The sequence below is a fragment of the Aethalodelphis obliquidens genome, unplaced genomic scaffold, assembly GCF_003676395.1.
Source record: "Aethalodelphis obliquidens isolate GAN/ISIS:26980383/991018 unplaced genomic scaffold, ASM367639v1 scaffold66, whole genome shotgun sequence".
Lineage (NCBI taxonomy): Eukaryota > Metazoa > Chordata > Mammalia > Artiodactyla > Delphinidae > Aethalodelphis > Aethalodelphis obliquidens.
This window is the reverse complement of record NW_020838010.1, coordinates 7,533,790-7,545,446: the sequence shown is the minus strand read 5'-3', so window position 1 is coordinate 7,545,446 and position 11,657 is coordinate 7,533,790.

Sequence of the window (11,657 nt, the reverse complement as noted above, 5' to 3'; positions counted from 1 at the left end):
AAAACAAACAACCCAATCCAAAAATAGGCAGAAGACCTAAATAGACATTTCTCCAAAGAAGGCACACAGATGGCTAAGAAGCACATGGAAATCTGCTCAACATCACTAATTATTTGAGAAATGCAAATCAAAACTACAATGAGGTATCATCTCACACCAGTTAGAATGGGCATCATCAGAATATCTACAAACAACAAATGCTGGAGAGGGTGTGGAGAAAAGGGAACCCTCTTGCACTGTTGGTGGGAATGTAAATTGATACAACCACTATGGAGAACAGTATGGAGGTTCCTTCAAAAACTAAAAATAGAATTACCATATGACCCAGCAATCCCACTACTGGGCATATACCCAGAGAAAACCATAATTCAAAAAGACACATGCACCGCAATGTTCATTGCAGCACTGTTTACAATAGCCAGGTCATGGAAGCAACCTAAATGCCCATCAAGAGATGAATGGATAAAGAAGATATGGTACATATATACAATGGAATATTACTCAGCCATAAAAAGGAACTAAATTGGGTCATTTGCTGAGACGTGGATGGATCTAGAGGCTGTCATACAGAGTGAAGTAAGTCAGAAAGAGAGAAACAAATATCGCATATTAATGCATATATGTGGAACCCAGAAAAATGGTACAGATGAACTGGTCTGCAGGGCAGAAATTGAGATACAGATGTGGAGAACAAACGTATGGACTCCATGCGGGTAAAGCGGTGGGGTGGTGGGGGTGGTGGTGTGATGAATTTGGCGATTGGGATTGACGTGTATACACTGAAGTGTATAAAACTGATGACTAATAAGAACCTGCTATATTAAAAAAAAAGAACATAAATAACAAACACTGGTGAGGATTTGGAGAAAAGGAACCCTCGTACAGTGTTTGTGGGCATGTGAGTTGGTGCAGGCACTGTGGAAAACAGTATGGAAGTTTCTCAAAAAATTAAAAATAGAACTACCATATGACCCAGCAATTCCACTTCTGGGTATATATCCGAAAAAAATGAAAACACTAATTTGAAAAGATATATGTACCCCAATGCTCATAGCTGCATTATTTACAATTGCCAAGACATGGAAGCAACCTACATGCCCATAACAGATGAGTAGATAAAAGAAGATGTGGTATATATATACAATGGAATACTACTCAGCCATAAAAAATAATGACATTTTGCCATTTTCAACAACATGAATAGACTTGGAGGGTATTATGCTAAGTGAAATCAGTCAGAGAAAGATAAATACTGTATGATGTCACTTAAATGTGGAAAATAAAAAAGACAACAAACTAGTGAATATAACAAAACAGAAACAGACTCACAGTTATAGAGAACAAACTAGTGGTTACAAGTGGAGAGATGCAAGCAGGGAGGGACAGAGATGCAAGCAGGGAGGGACAACATAAGGGTAGGGGATTAAGAGTAGAAACTATTGTGTATAAAATAAGCTACAAGAATATATTGTACTACACAGAGAATATAGCCAATATTTTATAAAAACTGTAAATGGGGTATAACCTTTAAAAATTGTGAATCACTATATCGTACACCTGTAACTTATATAATATCAACTATACTTCAATTTAAAAAAAGAAAAGATCCATGAGACACATTATATCCAAACTGTAAAGACAAAGACAAAGAGAATCCTGAAAAGCAGCAAGAGATAAGTGACTCATCATACAAAAGGACTTCTCAATGACATCATCAGCAGATTTCTCAGCAGCATCCATGGAAGCCAGAAGGCAGTGGAATGACATATATAAAATGATGAAAAAAGTTGTCAAAAAAAGAATTCTATAACTAGCAAAACTATCCTTCAACATATATACACTACCAAATGTAAAATAGATAGCTAGTGGGAAGCAGCCCTATAGCACAGGGAGATCAGCTCAGTGCTTTGTGACCACCTAGAGGGGTGGGATAGGGAGGGTGGGAGGGAGGGAGATGCAAGAAGGAAGAGATATGGGAACATACGTATATATATAACTGATTCACTCTGTTATAAAGCAGAAACTAACACAACATTGTAAAGCAATTATACTCGAATAAAGATGTTTAAAAAACAAAAACTATCCTTCAAAAAAAAGTAGAAATTAAGACATTCCTAGATAAAAACTGAGAGAGCACATTGCTACTACACATGCCCTATAAAAAATAAAAAAGACATTCCTTCCGGTGGAAATGAAAGGAATCTAGATGGTAATGTGAAGCCATGTGGAAAAATAAAGAACACTGGTAAAGGTAAGTAGTCTGTAAATACAAAAACTAGTACTATAGTATGCTTGTAACTCCTCTTTTATACCCTGTATAATTTAAAAGAAAAATGAGTAACACAATCATTACAGATCAATGTTATTGGACACACAATGTATAAAAGTGTACTGTATGAGCAAAATGGTGGCATAGGAATTTCTACCTCTCAACATACCACTCACCCTCCAAGAAATATCAATTTGAACTATCTGTACATAAATACCTTCACAAGAGCAAAATATTTCAGGTGAGAGATTATAGCACCTGGGTGAAACACAGAAATAAAAAAGGACACTGAGAAGCATAGGAAAGATAGAGTCACACTATCTCCATTACCCTCCCCCAAGCCTGGGCAGCCCAGAGTGGAGAGACACTTTCTCTATGGGAAAGTGAAACCTGACGTTAAGAACACAGATCTTAGAGTGAGCCCACACCAGCACCAGACCAATTCCCACAGCCTTAGGTGGCTGCCTGTGGGCTCGCATGAACCTAGGTCCCCAACCACCCTCCAGCAAGCCCAAGCAGTGTCCTAAGCACCAGGCTTCTGGTGGGCTCACATGAACCCAGACTCTGGCTTACCCTAGCACCTACCTACTCCAGCAACCCCAGGCACCTCCCACACCCCAGGCAGCTGACATGCTGACATGACACGGCTTCCTGTGGGCTCCCAGAAACTCAGGCCCCTGTCTCATTCCACATCTGCCAACTCTAGGAGCCATAGGCAGCTCCACTGACACTAGGCTCCTGGTGAGCTCCAGTGACCCCCAAGCTTCGAGCTCACCCTAGTACCCACTGGCTCCATTGGCCCCAGCTTCTACAACACCAGGATTTTGGTAAGCTCCTGCAAATAGAGGCCTCTATCTCATCCCAGTGCCTGCCCACTCCAACAGCCCCAGGTGGTATCTTTAACAACAGGCTGCCAGTGGGATCCTGTGAATCCACGCCTCCAGCTCACCTCAATGCCTGCCAGTTCCCATGAACCCAGATGGCTTCCACAGCACCAGACTTCCATCATGCTCCCAAGAATCCAAGCATCTATCTTACCCTAGTACCTGATCACTCCAGCAGCCCCAGGAGGCTCCTGCAACCCCAGGCAATTCCAGTAGCACTAGGTTCCAGGTGGGCTCCCTCAAATCCAGGTCCCTGGGTCACCTCAGCTCCTCCCACTCCAATGGCCGCAGGCAGTTCCCACAGCTCCAGGCAACTTTCTTGGATCCAAGCTCTCAGAGAACCCCTGCAAACCCAAACGCCCAGCACACCCAGGCACTGGCCAGCTCTAACAACCCTGGTGGCTCAGTGACCCCAGGTAGCTTCTTTGGCTCTATTCTCTAGGATGGCTATAATCAAAAATATATAAAATAACAAGTGTTGACAGGATGTAGAGAAATTGGAAACATTGTACAACTCTAGTAGGAATGTAAAGTAATGCAGCCACTGTGGAAAACAGTGTGATGGTTTCTCAAAGAGTTCAGTTACCATATGACTTAGCAATTCCACCCCTAAATATATACCCAAATCAATTAAAAATATGTATTAAAACAAATCCTTACACACAAATGTTCATAGCAGCACTACTCATAATAGCCAAAATGTAGAAACAACCAAAATGTGCATCAATGGATGTACAGATAAACAAAAATGTGGTAGATACATACTATGTAATATTATTTAATAATAAAAAGGAACTATGTACCAGTACATGCTATAATGTAGATGAACCTTGAATGCATTATGTGAAGTTAAAGAAGCCAAACACAATGGGTCTCATTTTGTATTATTTCATCTGTATGTAACATACAGAATAGATAATCCCAAAGAGGCAGAAAGTGGGTTAGTGGTTGCCAGTGATGGCTGGGAGGATGGGGGAATGGGGAGTGACTGCTTAATTGGTATAGAGTTTGTCTTTTTGGGTGATGAAAATATTTTGGAACTTGATAAAGATGGTGGTTGCACATTTTCAGTGAACAAAATGCCACATAATTGTATACATTTTAAATGCTTAATGTCATGTTATGTGAATTGCACCTCAAAAAATTTTTTGAAATGACACTGAAACCAATATCCATAGAAGGAAAGATGGAACTTTTGGTCTTATCCTGATAAAACAAACAAACAAGATCAATATTCTCCAGCAGACTTTAACAGATTGATACAGTGTCAAAACATAATGTTAAAAATTTCCAGAATGCAATCCAAAATTATGTAATATACAACAAAAGGGGAGCAGAAGATGTGATCAATTCTCAAGGGAAAAGGCTATGTAAAGAAGCCAAGACACAGATTACTCATGATGTAATTAAGAAAGATTTCAAATCAGCTATTATAAGCATTCTCCATGACATAAATGTGAACATTCTTGAAATCAATGTAAAATAAATAAATAAAACTTCTCAGCAGAGAAATAAAAACTATAAAAATAAACTGAAATTTTAGAATAGTAAAATACAATCTTTGAAATAAAATTTCACTACATGAGTTCAATAGCATAGTGAAGATGACAGAGGGAAAAGTAGATGAACTTGAAAATATATCCATAAAATTTATCCTATCTGGAGAACACAGAGAAAGACAATTGAAAAAATGGAGAGAGCTTCAGACCTATGGAACAATATCAAAATGTCCAACATTCATGTCATTGGATTCCCAGAAAAAGAAGAGAAAAAGAATGGTACAGAATAAATATTTGAAGAAATCATGTCTGAAAACTTCCCACACTTTTTTGAAGACATAAATTACAGATTTGAGAAGCTTAATGAACCTCAAAAAGGATAAACTCCAAAGAAAGAAGTTCCTTACATATAATAATCAAATTTCTGGAACCAAAATTAATTTTAAAAAATCACTGAAAGCAGCCAGAGAAAAATTAAACATTACATATATGGAAATAAGGATTTGAGTTACTGTGGACATCTCACCAGCCATCACAGAGACCAGAAGACAATAGAAAAACACTTTCAAAGTGCTAAGAGAAAAGAAATGTCAACCCAGGTTTCTATATTCAGTCAAAATACCCTTCAGAAGTAAATGTATAATAAAGGCATTCTCAAATAAAGGAAAACTAAAGGAATTTATTGCCAGCAGACACACTTTAGAAGAAAAGCTAAAGAAATTTGAAGGCTGACAGAAAATGACACCAAAAGGAAATTGTAACTTTAGGAATAAAGAAAGAAAAAGAAAAATTGTAAATTTCTTTTTAAAACATATTAGCCTATTTTTTTTACAATACATATGACAGTTAAAAGCAAAAAGTATAACATTGTCCAGTTTGGTTTTCAATGTATTTGAATATAACATTTAAAAATTATAACAAATGGGAGTGGGTGAAGGAACCTAGACAGTAAGATTGCTGTATTTCACATCAAGAGGTAAAATATTTTAACTATACTGTGAAAAGTTGTATTGTACTAACAAGAGTAATGACTAAAGAAATGTACAAATATATAGCCAAAATCCAACTAATGAATTAATGTGGAAAACTAATAAATATTCTAATAATCTAAAAGAGAGCAGGAAAAATTTAACAAAGGACCAAAAAGCAAAAGGGATCAACAGAGAACAAATACTAAAATGATAGACCCAAATCCAAACATACCAATAATTACATTAAATATAAATGATTTAAAGACACCAATTAAAAGACAAAGATTGTCCATTTGGATTTTTTTTAGAAAACAAGACTTTATACAACACTGTCTGCAAAACTTAATTTAAATATTATGATATAGATAAATTAAAAGTAAAAGGAAAGGGGAAATGTACCCTGTAAAAACTAAACAAATTAAAGCTGGATGGGGTATTTTAATATTAGTTAAACTAGCCATCTGAACAAGAAAATTAACCAAGGATAAAGAGGGACATTTCATCATAATAAAAGGGTCAGTTCACCAAGATGCATAACAATCTTAAATGTGTAAAGCAGCTAAAAACAAAGCTTTAAAACACATGAAGCAAAAACTGATAAAATGGAAAAGAAAAATCACAAATATACTTGGAAGTATCATGCTCTTATTTTATTAATCTATGAAACATGTGGAAAGAAAATCAGCAAGGACTCAGAAGATCTGACAAATGCTATCAACCAATTTGACATAATTGACATTTTTAGAACACTCAAACCAACAACCCAAGAGTAAGCATTACTTTCAAATACACATGGGTCATTCACCAATGTAGATCATATTCTGGGCCATCAAACAAAGCTTTAAAAAATAAGAGAATTGAAATCATACAAAGTATGTTATTTGACTATAACTGAATTTTAATAAACTCAGTAATAGAAAGATATCTGGAAAAATTCAAACATTTGGAAATTAAACAATACAGTTCTAAATAAACAATGGATCAATAAAAATATCTCAAGGAAAAATAGAAAATTTTTTAGCTGAATAAACAAGAAAATCTGGGTATCAAAATTTGTGGAATTCACCTGAAGCTGTGATTAGATTGAAATGTATAGCATTAAAAGCTTATATTAGCTCATATTAGAAAAGAGAAAATGTCTCAAATCAATTATCTAGAAAAAGAAAACCAAATCCAACCCAAAGTAAGTAGATGTCAGGAAACTGTAAATATAAGAACAGAAATCAATGAAGTTAAAAAACGAAAAAACAAGATAGAAAGTCAATGAAACCGAAAGCTGGCTCTTTCAAAAGATCAATAAAATTGATAAATGTCTAGCGTGACTGACCAAGACAAAAAAAGACAAGATACAAATTGATAGGAATGATAGAGGAGCTATCACTCCAGGTCTGACAAACATTAAAAGGATAATAAGTGAATATTATCAGCATAAGTTGAGCACATAGGTGAAATTGACAAATTCTGTGAAAGAGACATACTACCAAAACTCCTTCAGAAAGAAATACACTGAATATTCCTATATCTATTAAGAAAATTGAATTCATATTTTAAAACATTCCAACAAACAAAACTTCAAGCCAGGATGCTTTAACATGTGACTTCCAGTAAATCTTTAAATCAAATCACAATAAGACACCACTCCACATCCACTAGAATGGTTATAATTAAAAGGAAAAAAACACAGTAACAAGTAAGTGCTGGTAAGGATACAGATCAAAGGGAAATCTCAGGGCTTCCCTGGTGGCGCAGTGGTTGGGAGTCCACCTGCCAATGCAGGGGATGCGGGTTCGTGCCCCGGTCTGGGAGGATCCCACATGCTGCGGAGCGGCTGGGCCCGTGAGCCATGGCCACTGAGCCTGTGTGTCCAGAGCCTGTGCTCCACAACGGGAGAGGCCACACAGTGAGAGGCCCGCGTACCACAAAAAAAAAAAGGAACTCTCATACATTGCTGGTGGGAATGTAAAATAGTATACAGTCAGCCCTCCATATTCCCAATGCAAAACCCACTGATTCAAAGGGCCAACTGTACTACATCATTTTATATAAGGGACTAGAATATATCTGGATTTTGGTGTCCACATGGGTCCTGGAACCAGTCCCTCATGAATACCAGATGGATGACTGTAATCACTCTACCAGATAGTTTGGTAGCTTCATATGATCCAGCTATTACACTCCTAGATATTTACCCAAGAGACATGAAAAGTTATGTTCACAAAAACCTTTACATGAATATTTATAACAGCCTTATTCATATTCACCAAAACTGAAAAAAATCCAAATGTCCTTCAAGTGGTGAATGGACTACCAGGCTGTGGTATATCCATACAACGGAATACCACTCAGTAGTAAATAGTAGCAAAATACTGATACATTCAACAACAGGAATGAAAGCTAAATTCACTGTGCTAAGTGAAAGAAACTGGACTCATAAGGCTATATATTGTATGCCTTCATTTATATGACATCCTGGAAAAGGAAATACTATAAGGACAGAACGATAAGTGTTGGGGAAAAGATCTATGAATGAGCTCCACAAGGAAATTTGATGGGTGAGTTATAGAACTGTTCTGTAGCTTGGTTGTGGTGGTAGTGACATAACTCTATTTTTCAATACTCACAGAACTCTATACAAAATGGAGCAAACTTTACTGTACATGATTTTTTTTCTTTTTTTTTTTTTGTGGTACGTGGGCCTCTCACCGCTGTGGCCCCTCCCGCTGTGGAGCACAGGCCCCGGACGCGCAGGCCCAGCGGCCACGGCTCACGGGCCCAGCCGCTCCGCGGCACGCAGGATCCTCCTGGACTGGGGCACGAACCCGTGTCCCCCGCATCAGCAGGCGGACTCTTAACCACTGCACCACCAGGGAAGCCCCACTGTACATGATTTTTAAAATAAATTTTTAAGAAGACATAGGGAACATAACAACCAACTGCAAAAAATCAACCTATTTTTGTACCCTGATTTAAACTTTGTTTAAAGTTATACAAAAACTATAAGCAATCAGGGAAATTTGAATACTCACTAGATATTGCATGATATTAAGGAATTAGTGCTATTTTTAAAGCGTGATTATGCTATTGTAGTTATGTTTTATTGTAGCTCTTTTCTTTTAGAAATATTGAAATTTACACAGATTAAATATGATATCTGAGATTTACTTCAAAATAATGGAGGTGTGCTGAGTAGGTGAGGTTCAAATGAAACAAGACTGATTATAAGTTGATAGTTATTGAAGCTGGGGATGAATACATGGGTACTTATAATAATAGCCCCTCTACTTTTGTATCTGTTTGAATTGTTCCAAACTGTTCTAAATCTTTTAGAAAAAGATTTTCTAAAATTATGTTCAGCTTTTTAAGTATATGTTAATGTGTTGAAAACATGGATAGGGATAGAAATTGTTCTTGATAAAAAGATAAGCAGACTGAGCAAGTTTTAAAAATAAGAAGAGAACCAGCAACTATATCCACATTTTGCTTGAGATGATGGGTAATATGTAAATAACTAACATAAGGCTTTTTGCTCTGAAAGGAAGAGGGAAAATCTTCCAGCCAAAAAGGCAAAAAAGCAAATTATTATTGTGTAATAACAGCTTGGCAAACTGATAACTTTGGTTGCTTGCCTGCAAGAAGGGGAACTAGGTAGCTGGTTGGGGCACAGAGGTAATAGAGAATTTTTCACTATATAGTCTTTTGTGACTTTTGAACTTTCAACTATAAGAATGTATTACTTATTTAAAATTAAGTAAAATTTCAAAAATAAAGAGCAAAAGAAAAGTGGTAGACAGGAGACACTGTGGTAGAGTAAATTAAAATATGCTAATATTCTCATCTTATATAGAATAATGTAATAGAAAATGTTTTATTCTTAATATTGACATTTAAGAATTATAGATACAAATATAGTGTTACTGTTTTAAATAGCAATAAGCACTATTATACATAATAATATACAGGAAACAAAGACACAAAAAGATTAAGCACATAATAGAAAACTAAGATTTTTAAAAAGAGGAAAAAGAAACATCAAACAAAGCAAAATTTAAGAGACAAGACTAAATAAAATAATTATTAAAATAGAAGGAATTATTTAACTTCTTTATTGAAGTTGAAGAAACTCCGATTGGAACAAAACCATAAACCCAATGGAAAGATTTGTAAAAGAGATATACATAAAATAAAGTGAATTAGGATAAACTGTATCTACATCTCCATCTTTATCTACATCTCCATCTATATCTATATCTATCAACAACCATACATACATAAAGATAAACCAGGAATATGCAAATAAGCCAAATGAAACCTTTATCATATACTAAATATTAAATGTGTTTGGGGTATGTGGAGGGTTTTCTCTTCCACATCATTTTTATGGATGTTTGTTCTAATACCAGCACCACATATATCATTGTAGCTTTGGAAATCCTAATTGGAATTGTATTAAATATATACATCTATATCTTTGGGGAGAGAATAGGCATCAGTGCAATATTGTCTTCCCATCCGGAAACATAGAATCTCTGCTTACTCATGTTTCTTTTAATGTACATCCATGGGAGGTCTAATAGCTTTCCTGATAAAGGTTCCTGCACATTTCCTGCTATATTTTTTGCTCTTGTGAATAGGATTTTTTCCCATTATATGTGCTAACTTATTATTGTAGGTATATAATCAAACTTAAATTTTGCCCTATATCTTGCAACTGGAAACTTTACTGAATTCTCTTTTTTTCTATTGATTTTTTAGATGATTCTCTTTGTTTTACTAGGGAGCAATTTTACAATTGTAAATAATGATAATTTTGTGTTCTTCTTCATAATATGTATATTTTCTTCTCCTTTTGTCACATTAGGTAGAATTTCCAGAATAATGAGAAAAAATGAAATGACGGTAGTGATAAATTTTAACAGAAATGTGTTTAATTTTCACCATCAGATAAAAAGTTAGGTATTGACTACAGAAAATTTTATCTTATTATGTAAGTATACTTGTATTCCTAGCTAAGAATTTAGTTATTTGCTTGATTAAATTCAAGAACAGATGGAATATTTTAATTGACTATCTTTTTAATACATTTTATAAAATTATGATGGATTTTATTAATAGATTTCCAAACTCTAAAACACCAATGCCCTTCATAAATATAATCTTCTCATAGTGTGTTACATTCTTAAAATAACCCTGGAAACCATTAGATAAATCATTTGGGATTTTTCCATATATATATTCATAAATAAGATTGGTATTTTTTTTGTTCTGCTATCTTTCTCAGATTTCACTAACAGGGTTATGCTAACGTTGTAAGCATAAATTAAGAAGCTTTCAATTTCGTACTTAACCCTGAAATCGCTTATTTAGGACAAGAATTATTTGTTCCATGGAAGTTTGGGAGGGGTGCAGGAAAAACAAACCTCAATCTTTTACGTACGTCATAACTTGACAGCTTTTCAGTACCTTCAGTGTATTGTTCTTTTGTTCCTGTTTTCCAGTGTTATTGAGCAAGCATTGATCGTTTCTATCTTCTTGCAAAATTTTCAATTTCATCAAGATTTTCAAATTTTAAAATCTTATATCCCAATAATAATTCCTAATCTTAGTAGTTTGTTTCTTTATTTCTTGACTTAATCTGCTTAAACTTTGTATGAGTATGTGTGTGTGTTTCCATGAAAATGGTTTCAGATTTTTTAAATTAATCCTACAACACTTCTGTTTTCTAATTTTAACATCCTTTCCCCTACATTCCATACATTTGTTTTGTTGTTCTTCTAACATCATGAGTTGAGTGCTATTTCATTTATTTTCTTTCTTATGCTGCTTGAATCATTTATAATTATGAATTTATGAGTTTGAATATATATATAACATATAGGGCTTAAGAAGAATAAGGATACCTAACAAAGAAATATATAGACATAATTGAGAGAAAAAAGGTAATTTGTCTAAATATAGAGATACAGATATAGAACCATTCATGTGTACACATATTAACATATAATACTACAGATTTTCTATGGCAGGATCTATAAAT